Source organism: Triturus cristatus, chromosome 4_1, assembly GCF_964204655.1.
Source record: "Triturus cristatus chromosome 4_1, aTriCri1.1, whole genome shotgun sequence".
Classification (NCBI taxonomy): Eukaryota; Metazoa; Chordata; class Amphibia; order Caudata; family Salamandridae; genus Triturus; species Triturus cristatus.
The window spans coordinates 790,364,282-790,382,246 of NC_140585.1; the positions used below are offsets into that span (position 1 = coordinate 790,364,282).

A 17,965-nucleotide genomic window follows, 5' to 3' on the forward strand; every position below is an offset into this window, starting at 1 on the left:
TAAATATTACTGCTTCTGTGCATATATGGGTATTTATATATATATATATATGGGTTTTCTATATATGGGTTTTCTCAAGCCACTACAACCTTACCAAGCACCCATTGCTGGACTGGGAACTGAAACCGGCCCTGGCAAACTGCTCGGCCGGCCCCCGGTAACAAAAGCGGCTCCCAGGGACCCCAAAACCATCCCCTACCTTAGCGGTTCACCGGTGAAATGCCCGGTGACTGCTACGGCCACTTCGGCCCTGCAAGTGTCATGTTCATATGTGAGTTCATTTCAGTTTTTTTATATTAAAAACAAATAGAAGAAAAAATGTCCTCCTTTCTGATTTTGACCCATCGCTCCTATCTGACTCATCCTAAACCTTTCTGACTACTATGATTCACCAAACATTCTTCTCAATCTTTCCCCTCCTTTTTAGGTCTTGCCTGGGCAGCGCGCATGCGCAGTCTCTCCAAGACATCTAGTGATCTATATGCGTGGTGAAACTCCACCTATTGTTGGGTAATTTCTCGCCACTTGCCATTAGTTAACTTTGGCATTTTTTTTGTTAGCAGGCCTATTATTGGCTTGCCATCCGATACGTAAGTTCCGTTCATTCCGGAAGCAGCACCACCTAACTTCAGTCTTGTTACGCTTACACAGCGTAATTTTTTTTTTTTTTTTTTAAATAGTGCACAAAATCAACAAGATTAAAAATACCGACATTAAGTATTATATATATACCACTCGTCCTCAGACCAAAGGTGCACTGCATATGATGGAACAAAGTCAGAGCGACCTTTACCATTATGTTTAACACACCACGGTAGTCCTCTTCAGAAAGTTATGTACTTACACAGAAACATATCGCTGAAATGCATACTTGAACTGTGTGATTACAATAAAACGATATAAATACAAAACACACAATCCACGTTACTCTACATAGTGAATCCACTGGTAGTGCATTAGACCTCAATCCTGTAAGCTTTTATGGTGTACGAAGCCACATATTTTGCAGCACAAATATATTTTCTCGCAGGAGAATGAATGCAAAGCACAAGTCTGCTATCTACAGATCAGTGTCGATACTTGTACTTACTTTAATGTACTATACATAACCCGTGTTTCAGACACAGGAACCGACTTAAGCATCCGATCTACTTACTCTGCGGTCGAGGTGGCACTAGTCAGCGAAACCAAGATTGGCTTACAGAGGCTAATTAACCTAGTACCTTAGGATGCTGAGACATGATGCGTAAAAACAAAAAACATGATCGATAAGGAAAAAATCGGCACAATACAAATGGTACTGAAAGGATCAGCCCTTAGAGAACTTTGCAAAATATAATACCTCAGAGTCATCATGATAGATGCAAAAGGCGCATTTGCGGAACAAAAATAGCTAGTCACAAGGAAAGGGCGGCACGAATGTCAGCCTTTAGCGCTCTCTTAAGAGGCCCTAGTATATTACCGATTTTGAGGGTGATATCTGCGAAGCTACTACCAAATCTGGCGTAGGCTTGGAGACACAATGATCACTGAACGATCCGTTGTAATTACTTATAAATATGTATTCTATCTTCCAAAATACGTATCACCTGTACAGATACGCCTAGAGTTTGGAATCCCAAAACAAATATTTTCAAGATGTGGGTGGGGCTTACGAGAAGACCAGCCATAGATTGAAATTGGCTCGCAGGGGAACCCTAAGTGAAGTTTTATGGAAGAACCCCTTAAACACAGCAAAGATATGGAGGAAACCATAAATAGACTCCATTTACAGGAGCTCTAGGGCGGTTCCTTCTCTCAGTCCGCTTTTAAAAATAGTAAACTTACCAGTCAAGAACATCCCTCTCCATGAAGACTAAGCCACGCTAACTAAACGGTCGAAAGCTTGGCTGATTTTCGGCAACTATACCGTGTTGAAACAGCAACATTATTTTTGTGAAACTTATGCTCTTTATGTACAATTAAGGCGCATTTGATACAGAGTCAGCGTCTCAGCAAAAGATATAATGCCCTTTCATTCGTACCGAGGGCAGTCCTGGCAGGCATCCTCCTGTACCACCGTCAATAATGTTGTTTGCAAACTCATGCAGTGCATGCTTGTAATTCACTGGCCCCAAACGCATGATCCTCTCTCAGCAGGAGGCAGCATCCCTCCAGTTAAGGAACATCAAGGCAGAGTCCGGAGGTTTGGAAAGCATGCAGCTGCAGTCTAGGTCTCATGTTTAATCATTGTTTGCAAAGCAAAATGGAGTCTGATTTACCCCAGCACAGTGTCCTGAACAACCGAGTCACAGAACAGCCAGAGTCGGATTGGGAACTAAAAAAGGCCCGGTCACTGCAAAAAAAAAAAAAAGAATATGCAATGCAATAGGTCTCGCATTTACGCGAGTTTCAGCTATTGACATTGCAAATAACAATGCCTTTCATTTTTGCTGTCGTTTTAAAAAAATAAATAAAAGGCATTGTCATTTACAATGCCAATAGCTTAAACTCGTGTAAATGTGAGACCTATTGCATTGCAAATGCTTGTTTAGCACTGTCACCCAACTAAAAGGCCCACATGACCACTACGTACAACAAGCATTTGCAATGCAATAGGTCTCGCATTTCTAAGAGTTTGAGCTATTGGCATTGTAAAATTACAATGCCTTTTATTTATGTTTTGGTTTTAAAACAAATAAAAGGCATTTTCATTTACAATGTCAGTAGCATAAACTCGCATAAAAGCAGTGTGTGGCGTGCAGCAGTGTGCGGCGTACAGCAGTGTGAGGCGTGCAGCAGTGTGCGGCGTGCAGCAGTGTGCGGCGTGCAGCAGTGTGCGGCGTGCAGCAGTGTGTGGCGTGCAGCAGTGTTTCGTGTAGCAGTGTGAGGCATGCAGCACTGTGTGGCGTGCAGCGGCGTGCAGCAGTGTGCGGCGTGCAGCAGTGTGCTGCATGTAGCAGTGTGCTGCGTGCAGCAGTGTTGTGTAGCATGCAGCAGTGAATAATGCAGCAGTGTGCAGCAGTGATGTGGCGTGCAGCAGTGTGCGGCGTGCAGCAGTGTGTGCCGTGCAGCAGTGTGTGGCGTGCAGCAGTGTTTCGTGTAGCATTGTGCGGTGTGTGGCGTGCAGCAGTGTGTGGCGTGCAGCATTGTGTGGCGTGCAGCAGTGTTTCGTGTATAAGTGTGTGGTGTGCAGCAGTGTGCGGCGTGCAGCAGTGTGCGGTGTGCAGCAGTGTGCGGGGTGCAGCAGTGTGCTGCGTGCAGCAGTGTGTGGCGTGCAGCAGTGTGTGGCAAGCAGCAGTGTGTGGCGTGCAGTGGCATGCAGCAGTGTGTGGGGTGCAGCATTGTGTGGCATGCAGCGGCGTGCAGCAGTGTGCGGCGTGCAGCAGTGTGTTGCGTGCAGCAGTGTCGTGCAGCATGCAGCAGTGAGTAATGCAGCAGTGTGCAGCAGTGTGTGGCGTGCAGCAGTGTGCAGCGTGCAGCAGTGTGTGGCGTGAAGCAGTGTGCGGCATGCAGCAGTGTGCTGCGTGCAGCAGTGTGCCTCATGCAGCAGTGTCGTGCAGCATGCAGCAGTGAGTAATGCAGCAGTGTGCAGCAGTGTGCGGTGTGCAGCAGTGTGTGCCGTGCAGCAGTGTGTGCCGTGCAGCAGTGCATGCCATGCAGCAGTTTCATGCAGCAGTGTGTGGCGTGCAGCAGTGTGTGGCGTGCAGCAGTGTGTGGCATGCAGCAGTGTGTGCAGTGCAGCAGTGTGTGCATGCAGCAGTTTTTCGTGTAGCATTGTGTGGCGTGCAGCAGTGTGTGGCGTGCAGCAGTGTGCGGCATGCAGCAGTGTGCAGCAGTGTGTGGCGTGCAGCAGTGTTTTGTGTAGCATTTTGCGGCATGCAGCAGTGTGTGGCGTGCAGCAGTGTCGTGCAGCATGCAGCAGTGAGTAATGCAGCAGTGTGCAGCAGTGTGTGGCATGCAGCAGTGTGCGGCGTGCAGCAGTATGTGCCGTGCAGCAGTGTGTGGCGTGCAGCAGTGTTTCGTGTAGCATTGTGCGGCGTGCAGCAGTGTGTGGCGTGCAGAAGTGTGTGGCGTGCAGCAGTGTGTTGCGTGCAGCAGTGTGTGCCGTGCAGCAGTGTGTGGTGTGCAGCAGTGTTTCATGTAGCATTGTGCGGCGCGCAGCAGTGTGTGGCGTGCAGCAGTGTGTGGCGTGCAGCAGTGTGTGGCGTGCAGCAGTGTTTCGTGTAGCAGTGTGCGGCGTGCAGCAGTGTACGGCGTGCAGCAGTGTGTGGCGTGCAGCAGTGTGTGGCGTGCAGCAGTGTTTCGTGTAGCAGTGTGCGGCGTGCAGCAGTGTGCGGTGTGCAGCAGTGTGTGGCATGCAGCAGTGTGTGGCGTGCAGCAGTGTGTGGCGTGCAGCAGCATGCAGCAGTGTGTGGCGTGCAGCAGTGTGTGGCGTGCAGCAGTGTGTGGCGTGTAGCAGTGTGCGGCGTGCAGCAGTGTGCGGCATGCAGCAGTGTGTGGCGTGCAGCAGTGTGAGGCATGCAGCAGTGTGAGGCATGCAGCAGTGTTTCGTGCAGCAGTGTGCGGCGTGCAGCAGTGTGAGGCGTGCAGCAGTGTGAGGCGTGCAGCAGTGTGCGGCATGCAGCAGTGTGTGGCGTGCAGCAGTGTGTGGCGTGCAGCAGTGTGCGGCGTGCAGCAGTGTGTAGCGTGCAGAAGTGTTTTGTGTAGCAGTGTGAGGCATGCAGCACTGTGTGGCGTGCAGCGGCGTGCAGCAGTGTGCGGCGTGCAGCAGTGTGCAGCGTGCAGCAGTGTCGTGCAGCATGCAGCAGTGAGTAATGCAGCAGTGTGCAACAGTGTGTGGCGTGCAGCAGTGTGCGGCATGCAGCAGTGTGTGCCGTGCAGCAGTGTGTGCCATGCAGCAGTGTTTCGTGTAGCATTGTGTGGCGTGCAGCAGTGTGTGGCATGCAGCAGTATGTGGCGTGCAGCAGTGTGTGACATGCAGCAGTGTTTCGTGTAGCAGTGTGCGGCGTGCAGCAGTGTGCGGCGTGCAGCAATGTGTGGCGTGCAGCAGTGTGAGGCGTGCAGCAGTGTGCGGCGTGCAGCAGTGTGTGGCATGCAGCAGTGTGTGGCGTGCAGCAGTGTGTGGCGTGCAGCAGTGTGTGGCGTGCAGCGGCATGCAGCAGTGTGTGGCGTGCAGCAGTGTGTGGCGTGCAGCAGTGTGTGGCGTGTAGCAGTGTGCGGCGTGCAGTGTAATTGTTGTAAGAGGGGATGCAGGAAGTGAGGCCGAGCGCACGCTGGCGAAAGCAGTCTGCTGCTTTCAAGTCCGATGCCAGATGCCAGCTTCGCGCTTGAATGCCTCACATGCACTGGCCATAAACCGCATTCCTAAGGTCCTGTGCCCCTTACTAAATCTCTCTGAATGCGTGAGGCGGCGCACGCGCAGGAAGTAGCTGGTGGCAAATGGAATGCGCGTGGTTGTGCGCGTAACGGCCACCCTATCCGCCTGGGAAGCCTTTGGGAGCATTTTCTGAAGCCCCTACACCAGTCCCGCTGAGCGATCGCTTACGCGAAAGCCAGGCGAGACCTAAAAACAACGTACTGCTTCCCCTTTCAAATTCATTCGGTCATTCTCTCCCTACTCTAAATGTTACTAAACATACAATAAATCAAGAGCACAAACCTTGCACAACTAATGCACTAAGAAGAGAAGATCAAACTACTACTAACCTCTGATCTTGGGTTCCGCAAAAGCATACCACTCACCGCAGAGCTCTTCACTGCCTTGCCAAGGGTAGTAAGCGCTATATAAATACCTTTTACAATTAAATGTTGGTGGGAAAAGTGATTGGCGGTTTGGCCTCTTCTGTCACTCTCCGAATCTTCCCGCACAAAGTCTCTGAATCGAACTTTGTCAGACCCTCATTTCTGCTCATTGAAGATATTGATATCTTTATCAGCACGTGTTCTTATTATTCCGAAAGTGTTCATCTTAATGCTCCATTTTAGATGGAATAAATCTGTTGTCTTTAAAGTTTTTTAACACGCTAGCTACATTTGCAAAAAGCGATTAAAAAACTTTAACTGACATCTAAAGAAGATATTTGTGTGACTTCAAAACCTAATGCATTTTACCTTTACTGCATTTTATTGTCAGCGGATCCAATAAAAAGAATCAAAATGTGGACTGTTTGGATGGTCTAAGCTAGGAAACATTTCAGCAGTTCTTAGTTAGGTAAAACACAATCTTTATTGTAGCTTCTGTATGAAGATTGGACTTAATAGAATACATTTCCAGTGTGTTTAAAATAGCTAAAAAACGGTGACACTTTTTAATAAACTTGTCCAACCTCCTACTATCTATAAACCTTTTGAATACAAAATCCCTTTTTTAAAATATTTTTTTTAAAGGCCAGTGAGCCTGTGACGCCTTTAGCCAATAATAGCTTGTTGGCAAGAAGCACATTGTATTCTGGGACTTGAAGTTTGTTTTTCTCTTTAGAAATAGGAGGCCCTTTAAATGTCATCAAGCCAAGTACTGTTGGCTAAAAGACCAGGTCTGTTGAAGGTGTACCATGTAACACGTAACATCGGGGTCACTTTGCAGTTAGGTTACTTCCTACTTGTTTTTATTTAATACTGACAACCAAATTACTTCAATTTACAGGCGTGGGCTTCAATTGAAAAACCAAATGCAATCTGAGAGTTGTTGACTTGGTTAATTTAATTAATAATTTATTCATGAACCTAGGAATATTGAGAGCTATGTGAAGGCTGGGCAACAGAAGTGCTGGCGTTCTGAGTCTTTGCCATCCTTACCCATTCACAACATTTCTTGGTATATGCTAAAATCTGGAATCTAAGCAAAATTCAAAAAAGAGAAAAGGAGAGACAAATTTGTTGAATAGTTCCTTTTATCCAATCTTGTCTTATTAGCCAACATACCTTTGCATGCTGGATCTCATCAGTGCATCCATCCTAAAGTAGAATAGAAAGTGCAGTTCCCATCATGCAAAGTGCGCTTACGTAAAGACTGAATAAAAAGTAAAGAGACTCTAAATGGCCAGAATACAGATTTTAAAATTGAGGAATGTTCTTTTACAAATTATTATTTTCACAAGTTTTAATCCCATTAGTTCAACTGAATTTAGTTAAAACTCCAACTCCCAGAATGCACGGCATTTTTTAATTGAACACGCCTTCTTTTTTAGGTAGAGCCTGGGCAGCGCATTGCTGCTCTGCGAAGCATGCTCTATTAACCCCTTCGCCGCGGCAGGAATTCCGCCGAGGTGCTGGGGGGGTTTGGGGGCAGTTGCGGGTCCGCTGTGCTCGTGACGGAACCACTCCGTCACGAGTCACGGGTGAGCTGTGCTCATGACGGAGTGGTTCCGTCACGTCTCCGCCCACTGCGCTAATCGCCCGCACAGGCGGGGAATTAGCGCCGCGTGGGCGGAGTGGCCGCCAACGGCCGCAGCATGACGGAACCACTCCGTCATGAGCACAGCGCACCCGTGGCTCATGACGGAGTGGTTCCGTCATGAGCACGGAAAGGGTTAAGGTAGGCACTTGAAGCTCCGCCCACTCTCAGCCCATATTTTCCATTGGCTTGTATCATTGTCCACTGTAAACTGTGGCTGTACATTGGTCAATAGGCTTAGTAGTCACTGCTTACTACTGCCTTGTCTCAAATTGTAACTTCCCATGGCGACACTCACTGTTACATGTGTTGTTACTCGGTAGGCTTTGATAACAGCCTCTGAGCACTATTTTCTCAAATAGCTTTGTCCTTCCTGCTGTTGCAGGCAGGACACGCTCTCTCCTGGCACTTTTTAAAAATCTTGGCAGCACAGGCGCCGAACACGTTTGCAATGCAATAGGTGTTGCATTTGAGAGAGTGTAAGCTACTGGCATTGTAAATGACAATGCCTTATATTTATGTTTTAAAAAAACACATAAATAAAAGGCATTGTCATTTACAATGCCAATAGCTACAACTCTCATAAATGCGAGACCTATTGCATTGCAAATGCTTGTTACTAGCTGTTTCAGTGATATGGAGTCACGTGGTACCCATAGGACACTTTTGCTAATGACGTGGAGCTCCTTGGCAACTCGAGAAATGCAAGGTCCACTTAGTTTTGAAATATTCAAATATTGAACTAAAAGCGTCAACTTTTCACTTAAACGGTGCATATGTGAAATTCTAAGTAAATACCTAACACAGTCCAAATCCAGTCGTTTCATAATGAGCTACTACTGGCCTTTAGCTCACACCACTGTGCATTCTCGAGCTTGATGTTTCCCTTTTTCCATTAAAAAACGCTGGCTACTAGCAGTAGAGTGCCTAATGGCGTGAGCTTCCAGTTCCATATTTCCAGTTCCATTGCTTTCTATTCTGCTGGCCCCTAATTGTACACGTTTGGCTACATGGCAGGATGTCTTAGTCTTTGAAATAAAAACTCAGGACTGGAATCAATGAACCATTGTGTCTGCTTGACACAGTCAATATATGGGCAACATATACTTAGACACCATCAAAGAAGACAGCTCGAGGGACACTTAGGGTCTTTCAGAGCTCTCAAGGTTTCCTATTCCACAAGATAATTTCACCGAGTCCTGTTTTTGTCGTTTTATTCCAGTCCATCTGGTACTGGTGTTCCCGTGCTAAATTCGGTACTACAACTACCAGCATGCAAAAGAAAGCAGAAACCCTTATAAGGTATTCAAACTTCGGCTCACCCGCTGTCTGACCCAGTCATTGATCCTTCACGAGGATGCGCTGGCTCTTTAAGATACGGATACCAAAATGGTGGCGCCTGAAACTTCAAGCAGGCGTTTTGTGTTTGTAAGAATTCAATGCTCTGTTTCTATGAGGTAAATACATAAGAAGTATATGTAAGAGGTTTTTGTTTTTTTTTAGAAACCAGTGACGCTTTGGGTCTTTACTTTTAATGTGTTATTGTTTCTTGTTTGGCGCGAAATGCGAGGTAGCCTTTTATGGGGATCAGATGCATGTTGGATAACACGAATGATTGCTCACGGCTTTGGGCCAATTGTGTCCTTGAACACATTTTACCATTACTCTTTTTCCCTCATTTACTCGTTTTATTTTTTCGGTCGTGTGGGAAGCGATGTTGTAAATTCATGAATCAAACAACTGCCAGAAATGAAGCTCACTTTTGAATCTGAAAGTAACGGAAAATGTGTTGGTTTTTTCCAATATTGAGGCTAAGAAAAATATTCTGTAAAGTTCGCTGTAAAATATTCGCTGGTGTTTTTGTGATTTGTGTGGATGTGGACATATTTCACATTCTTGCTTTTCGTCCCACTGCACCTTTTTAATAAAAAAAATCAGTTTTTGCATAATTTCTGATTTCAGCTGTGTAACAGTGTTGGTGGGAAAATTCAGCCGGTTTGATAGCCCAGCAAGTTAAGCGCAGAGATGTGTGCTGCATGCAGTCACAAGTTTGAATTTGGAAAGGCTTTTCATTCTTCCAACACCAGTACACGGGGGAGCACTAAGGCCCATGTGTATCATATTCATATGATATTTATCAAGGTTTTGCATCGCGCTGGGGTGATGCAAAACCGAAGTGAGATTTTTCAAGCCAAGCAAGGTGGGCTTGCGTGTCTTGATAAATCTAGCGTAGGGGTCTCCAGCCTGTACTGTACTGAGACCTACTTATGTTCAATGAAACGCATTGAGAGCTAGAGTGATGTATGCAGCGCAAATCGCTGCCTTGTGCTACTCTGGAGCAGGGGGGCGTTCCATGGGTGCAGCGTGGGTGTTCCCAGGCATCTACCTGTGGATTTTTCGGGATTCCCAGATTTACTATTAGTGGTAGACCTGGAAATGCGTCCAACTGGTACGCCTCCCCAGGTGAGGCGTATCAAGGAGAAATATCTTAATTTTTCCTTGTTTTTTCCCCCCTGTTTCTACATGTGCACCATTCCGCAAAGAAAGAGGAAAATGCCTCTGGGATTGTTTTTGTGGAGGAAGGTCTCCCGCCCTGCACAAAAACAATCCTGCCTACAATGCAGGCACCCTTGAACATGACACAGGGTGTCTGAGTGCACCCGTGCTTGGAAAGGACAGGAATGCATCATATAATTGTAAATACAGCACATTCCTGCCCTTTCATACAGTGCAGCGCTGCAAGGCGGCTTGCTGCGTTGCGCTGCATGAAAGAATGATAAATCTGCCACTAAATTTGGTAATCTCAGATTTATAAAGTTTCCAGATTCTGTGCATAAGTACATTATTCAGTCAAGGATGTATTGGTACTTTAAGGCTTTTATCACATTATAAATTCAAGACTACAAGTCCCAGAATTCAGGCACGAACTCTCGAAACTCCTCTTTCTCTCATGTATATCTTTCTCTGGGAAGCTCCCGCTACTGGCCATTTTCCTTCCAAAGTTGTCTTAAAGTAGAAGGACTGGCTTAATGTGATGACCACAGACACTCGGAAACATGCAGTACAACTACATCACAAGAATTCCTTGATTGTAAGCAGTCCTGGGTCCTTGAAACTTTCTAGGACTTAATTACAGCGCCTATGGACAGGAAACTTTATTTACAGTTCAGAATGGGAGTATTGCCATTAGGGGAGATTTACATTCAGATGGTCTGCCCGTCATCTTCTGCCTGCCCTGGGCGCCACCATCTGAAGGAAACAGTTCCTCATGTTTTCTTTGCTTGTCCGGCATACATGAGCCCCACTCTATCTGGGGTACACCTGTATGCATTCAGCTTGGTACTTGCAGCCACTCCACCGCTTTGTTCATTCTTGGATATGACTGCAGTCCCTTATTCACTTGTGTGGTCAAGAAGGTTCTAGGGGGAACGTGGTTGCTGAGAAGGAAGTGTATTCTTCCCCATTAGAGTTAGTACTAATTCTTCTGCCCTGTTGCATCCTGCTGCCTCTTCCTTATCTGGGGGATATGGCCATGTACAGAATCTATTTTATGATTGTTTTATATGATCACAAGCGATTTTACTTATTTATTATGTATATGCTTGTGTTTTATGTGTACGTTTATGGCCCTAGTGGCCAAAATAAAGTTAATTTAGACTTTGACTTGGATATATATACCTTTCATTGTTTTTTTTTAACCGTTCTTTTTTTTTTTTTTTTTTTTTTTATTTTTTTTTTTTTTTTTAAAGTTTTTATTGAACAATAATTCGATTACATGCACGGGCCTACAACCCCCAGGGCCGGCCGCTAAGTACAGAATAAAATATACATTTGTCAAAGCTGCAGTCGGTTCCCGGGGCTCGGCCCCGTAGTGACTCCGGATAGTTCTAAAGGAACAGGAGACTTAAGTCCAACAAACACAAAAAACTAAAAGAAAAACAAAAGGCGAGGCATAAAGACAAACAGTGCAGGTCAGGCTTCCTCCGGGGAACTCCAGTTCAGACCATTAAGCAGCACGCGAAAGGAAGGAGTACCGGGAGGCTGGGGACGGGGGGGGGGGGGGCAAGGGAAACGAACGTCCATATGTAGTCATTCCAAAAGGTGCCCGGAACCGTCAAGGGTCAGGGGGACATGGCGACATCGGTGTCCACCAGGGGGGGCGTACAGATACCCCCGCGATATGCGTTCCATTGCCCCCAGATTCTGCCCCATGCCCCCGGCTTACCACGGGCAACATACACAGTCTTCTCCCTGAACATACACCAGTCCATATTCTCCTTCCATACTGACACAGTGGGCGGCCGCTGGGCACCCCAAAGCTGCGCTATATCTCTCTTGGCAATCATGTTCCCCAGGGCCGCCCACCGAGTCTGAGCTGCGCTATAATCATTGGGCTCCCACACATTCAGGACACAGCGACGCACCTCCGGCAGCAGCACAACCCCAGTGACCTGTCCCATAACCGTATGTACCCGGCGCCAGTAGTCCGCCACCTCGCGGCACTCCCACAGGATATGGAGAAAGGTGGCGCTGAGCCCACAACCCCGCTTACAGAGCCCATCATCGGAGTATCCCATCGAGACTAAGCGAGGACCCGTCACATACACCCGGTGAAGAATCTTAAGCTGTACCAACCGGAGACGGGCCGGAATGGCGACCTCCTTGGGGGACGACAGTGCAGACTGCCAGTCCTCGTCGTCCAATTCCACCCCATCCCCCGTCCAAGCCTCCCGAAGGCGCACCAAGAGGTCAGCCCGATGATTAATCAGTTTCTTATAAATTAAAGAAATAGTACTGTCAGGGACATGTCCGTCAAGTATGCGGTCCTCGAGGGGCGAAGAAACCGGGATCTTGGTCCCCTCTCCAAAGACTGAAAGCAGGGCGTGTCGAACTTGGGCATAGCGGAAGAACTCCCTGTCCGTAAGCTCATATTCGGCCTGAAGAGCCGCGAAAGTCTTAACCGCGCCCTTATGCCACAGGTCTCCCACTTTGCTGATACCAATCGTATCCCACTGGTCAAACCCCTTCGTAGTCCAGAGGCTCCCCAGGCGATCGTAGGCAAACAAAGGAGTAGCACATGTCAGTCGCTCACTCCAGCCCGTGGCCGCAGTGGCAGCCCTCCAGGTCCGCACCGCAATCTTAGTAGGACCCGTAAGGGTCCGGCCAGCCGAGCGGGAGTAAAGCGCCCTGTTATAGTCCCCGCCGGGAAGCAGGAACTTGTCCATCTCATACGCCGGATTCAGGCCAGGCGCATACGTGGCATGGTTGATGGCCGAAAGCTGCGCGGCCCAATAATACCTGCGAATGTCGGGAAGCGCGATGCCCCCGTCGTACCAGGGGAGAGTAAGCTTAGCAAGAGCAATACGCGCCCGCCCGTCCCACACCAATCTCCTCTGCAGGCTCTCCACCTCCCGAAAGTAGGCCACTGGGATGACGTCGAAGGAATTCTGGAGTGCATAGAGGAACCTGGGAAGGGACATCATTTTGAACAGCGCGGCCCGACCCAGCGGGGACAGGGGCAGCCTGCACCACCGGGCCGTGTCCTCTCGCAATCGCCGAAGCGGACGCAGGAGATTCTGCTCATAGCGAGCCACCGGGTCCAGCGAAACGTATATCCCCAGGTACTTAAAGCCGCTCAGAGATACCTGGATCGGAAGCCGAGGCGGCAGGAGAGGAGGACCACCGGAGATCGGATAGACGCAGGATTTAGACCAATTGATCGTGAGGCCCGAATTATTCCCAAAGGAAGTCAAAACGTCAAAGAGGACGTTGAGCGACTGCCGCGGTGAGGTGAGATATAGGAGAATATCGTCCGCATACAGCGAAACCCGATCCTCAAAGCCCGGGGCCCACCGGATCCCTCTAAGCGAGGGCTCCCAGCGGAGCCAAGCCGCGAGTGGCTCCAGGGCGAGAGCAAAGAGCAAAGGGGACAAAGGGCATCCCTGCCTCGTGCCCCTGCCGAGGGCAAAGGGCCGAGAGACCCGCCCATTCACCACCACCTGAGCCATGGGTCCCGTGTAAAGAAGCTTCACCCAGCCAATAAATCCTTCCCCAAAGCCAAACTTAGCCAAGACAGCCCAGAGGAATGGCCACTCGATGGTGTCAAAAGCCATCGTGGCATCCAAAGAAACCAGCACGGCCGGTTCGGAGAGGAGCTCCGCCCTGGCAAGGGCGCCGTGAAGACGCCGCAAGTTAAGAGCGGTGTTACGATGCGGGATGAATCCGCATTGGTCCGGATGAATAAGATCGCACACGACGCTCAACAGACGATTGGCAAGGACTTTCGCCAGGACCTTAGGCTCCGCATTTAGCAGTGAAATAGGCCGGTAAGAAGTACAGCGGTCTCGCGGCTTGTCCTCCTTGGGGATAACGACTATCGTGGCCAAACGCTGGTCGGCCGGGAGGGAACCCGCCGCCAGAGACTCACGGAACATGCGACTGAGGAAGGGCGCAAGCTTGTCAGGGCGCAATTTATATAGCTCAATGGGCAGACCGTTGGGACCCATAGCCTTGCCCGAGCGAAGGGAGCGGATCGCGGTCGCTATTTCATCCGCCGACAAGGGGGCGTCCAGCCGCTCACGGTCTTCAACGGACAGGCCGGGCAAGGCGATATCCCTCAAAAGAAGGCGAGAGTCGTCCTCATCCCTGTCAGTCACTGGGGAGTACACAGCCCGGAGGTGGTCGGCAAAACATTCCACAATCTCGTCAGGCTCCGTCACACACACACCATCCGCAGCACGCAACTCCGGGACCACACGATTCACTCTCTCCTTCCTGTCCAGCCACGCGATCAACTTTCCCGCCTTGTCCCCGGCATCGTACAGTCGACCCTGCTGCTCCCTATACATAGTTTTGGCCGCGTCAGTGACCAGGGACCTATACTCAAACTGTTTCAGGCTGAGGGCATGGAGCCCGTCCGGAGTGACATTCGCCTCCAAGGCCGACTCCAGCCCCACTATGTCAGTCTCCAGCCTTACCACTGCCTCACTCTTGACCCTCTTAGCCACCACTATCTGGGAAAGGGCGTGTCCGCGGATCACGGTTTTAAAGGCTTCCCACAGGGACATTGCAGACGACACCGGCCCCTCGTTATCCAGGAAGTATTGGTCCATAGCCTTGACCAGGCTGTCACGAGTCGTAGGGTCTCGCAGGTACCATGGGTTAATGGGAGCGATCCGCCCTGCAGACCGCGGCCCGGTGTCGAAAAGAAGCCACAGCGGAGAATGGTCGGAGATACCCCGCGCCAGGTGCCTGACCTCACGAATCCGACCAGTCTGCGCCGCGGGCATAAGGAAGTAGTCTAACCTAGAGAGACTCCCATGCGCCCCCGAGTGAAAGGTGAATTGACAGTGGGTCGGATGCATTAATCTCCAACTATCCACCAGGCCAAAGGTATCCAGCATCCCACCCAGCCATGCCTGGGCAGCGGGGAGGGTCCTTGGTGGGTGACGATCCAGTTCACCCGAAACCACAGAATTAAAGTCCCCGCCCATGAGCAGGAGGCTGTCCGGAAGGTCAAGCAGCATTCGACCCAAGTCAGTGAAGGTGGAGTTCTGGAGGCCCGGGGGGACGTAAACTGAAACCAGGGCAAGGGGCTGCCCCTCCCACCTCCCAATCAAGCACACATAGCGCCCTCTGTCATCCGAAACTATCTTAGTGATCTCCACCGGAAGTGAGGTTCGCAGGAGAATGCCCACCCCCCTGGAACCAGTTGTGAAGCCAGAATGGGCCACGAGGCGGTATCCCCCCCTGTTCATTGCATGACAAACATTACCAACCAGATGCGTCTCCTGGAGAAACACCACATCAGGAGTCAAACGACGCAAATATTGCAGTACTACACCCCGCTTGATACGGTCTCCCAACCCATTGACGTTCCATGACATAAGCCTCAACCCGTCCCCCCCCATCCCCCCCAATAGATCAAGGGTCCCCCAGCCTGCAGCACAGTTCCCAAATGTGGACAAAAATCAGTACCTCGCCCTGTAAACAAAAAACACACAGCAAAACAACCCCACCTCCCCCCCAACCCCACCCCAGGACCAACTCCCCCCACCCTGCACCCCTGCGGGCCAAAAAAAACCCCCAACTTGCAGTGTGCCTGTCGCCCCTCTAACCCCATTCTACGAAAAGACCCCAGAGGAGGTAAGGGACCCGTCCCCGCCCGCCCCCCTCACTGGTCCTGGTTAAACACAATATGCAAGTGAAATAAGACCCAACTGTACAGTCAAAACGGCAAAATCAAGGACCAAAAGTCATTCTAAAGGGGACCCGTCACCCGCGGTGCCCGCAGAGGGTCCGGGACGGCCACCTCCGTCCGGCAAAGAGTCCAGCCAGTCACTTGCAGCCACGGGAGAGTCAAAAAAGGCTGTCCGATCCCCATGTTCCACTCGGAGTTTTGCAGGGTAGAGCATCGAATACTTTAGGCCCAGCTCGCGGAGACGACGCTTCACCCCTTGGAATCCCATCCGTTGTTTCTGGACCAGTTGCGTGAAGTCCGGATAAAAATTGATGGTCGAGTTCTCATGACGAACCGGGCCGTGGGTCCGTGAGGCCTGCAGAATAGCGTCGCGGTCCCTGTAGTAGAACAGTTTGGCCACGATAGGCCTCGGGGGGGCCCCCGGCCGTGGCCGACCGCCCGGAACTCGATGGGCCCGCTCCACGGCAAAGAACTTACTTAGGCCAGCCGGGGACAACTGTTTCAGGATAAGTTCCTCGACCACGAGGTCAACCGGGCGGCCGTCAGAGGACTCCGGTACACCTATGACGCGGATGTTGTTGCGTCGGGCCCGTCCCTCGAAGTCCTCAAGCCGCCGGGCCATATGATCGTTGACCACCCTGATGTCTCCAAGCGCGGCCCGCAGATCCGACACCTCCGCACCGAGGGTGGAGGTCCGTGTGTCGAGAGCCTGGACCCTCTCGTTAGTTTTGGAGAGGTCGGCCCGGATCAGGGTGACATCAATCGCGACAGTGTCAATCTTACGGGCCAGGGCCTCATATTGCGTCGCGATGGTTTCCCTAATGCCCTCAATGGCGCCCATAATGTCCTGCAAGGATAGTTCCGTAGAGACGGTCGTGCCTCCCTCCGCAGTATCCGAGGGGGGGCCAGCAGCGCCAGAGGGCCCCCTGCCCTGGGTGTATCGGTCCATGTTATTGCTCTGGACTGCTCCCCCGCGGAGGGAAGCCTTGGTCTTGCGGCCCTCGGGACCCCCTTTGCCCCCCATGTGAACACGGTCACTCAAGGGGACACCCAATCAAGAGGTGTAAGGGCACCAACAAGAAGACCACAAAATGTCGGTAGAGGGGGTCCGAGGCGATAGGCACTCTAGTAGCAGGTGAAAGAAAACCTCATTCAGAGGCCCAGGAAGCACCTCGCCACCCCGAGCGCACCCCCCTGCCGGTCTCCTGAAGTGCAAAACCGAAACCGAAAGTGGTGGATCGGCAACTGGCACCGCGCTGAAGCCGCTGTTGTTCAATTGCAGCCCGGCCCCTCGGGTCACCTTCACCCCGGTCACCTCCGTCGGGTGGGTCCCAAAAGTTCCGACGGCGACAACTCAGGATTCCCAGGTCCGATTTGAGTTTTGAAAAGAGATATATGCTCAGCTGGTCTTTATCTCCCAGATTCCATAAGCCACGTCAGGATATTCTCAGGATAGATTCCGAGGAGCAGAGAGGGTCCGGGGAGCCCTGTGCTCACGCGACCATCTTGGATGCGCGCTAGGCTCCTCCTCCTTTTTAACCGTTCTTAATACATTTTAAGCACCAGCACTATTTAATACAAAAACTATGTTTAGTTAATGTTATTATTTAGCACATAGCACTTTATGGAAGCACGCAACCAACAATATGATATAGTCTTTCTGGCCTGAGTTGGTTAGTCTACGCTATTCCATTAATAATAGGCATACAAAACCACGTCTAAGGTGTACAGATGTATTTTTACATCTGTATATATATTTGAGGTCCAGCATTTATGCAGAAATAGGAGCAGAGCTCCACAACAAAAATTGACGGCGGTACATATGCCTACAAAGTAAACTGATTAAGAACTATCACCAATAAGTGATAAAATAATTGTTTTGCGCATTTGCACAGTTGTAATGTTTACATCCTTCCAAGCATTTACGCCGAAATGGGTTTTTTACACTATTTATTATGTGTTTTTACCATTGAAGAATTTTTATATATTTAGCCTAAAAAATATGTATTGTTGAAATTTGGTATTTATTTCAATATATCTTTTTAGCTAAAGTAGATGTATCTCTCAAAATTAGATAAAACATATAATGTAATAACTGAACAGCATTCAATGCAAAATGGGCAATATTATCAAAAGCAAAACACTCAGTGAATACAACAATGGACACAGTAGATAATCTATCAGACCGGTATATAAGACTCATTGTATGACTGCAAATAAGAATATTTTGTTTGTGTTTATTACGGGTGTAGTTCACAATGCAATATAAAAATAGAAGGCGGACTGCGTTTCCTCATGTGATCAAGGGCATTCCGGTGCCCGAAACGCGTCATACGGCTTATGTAGAAATAAACTGTTTCTGCCACGAAGTTCGGGTCTGTGACTCCCTT

The 17,965-nt window shown here is 49.6% G+C and overlaps 1 protein-coding gene and 1 long non-coding RNA gene across 5 annotated transcripts in view; one reads left to right on the top strand and one right to left on the bottom strand.

Moving 5' to 3' along the window:
- The window catches only part of LOC146855537 (uncharacterized), a 174,939-nt gene that overhangs the window by 55,709 nt on the left and 101,265 nt on the right, over positions 1–17,965 (bottom strand). The window lies entirely within an intron of this gene.
- The window catches only part of HAL (histidine ammonia-lyase), a 269,994-nt gene continuing 260,735 nt past the window's right edge, over positions 8,707–17,965 (top strand). The window contains exon 1 of the mRNA XM_085653369.1: positions 8,707–8,832. The gene's annotated coding sequence lies outside the window, so the exon portion shown is untranslated. The remainder of the gene's footprint in view (positions 8,833–17,965) is intronic.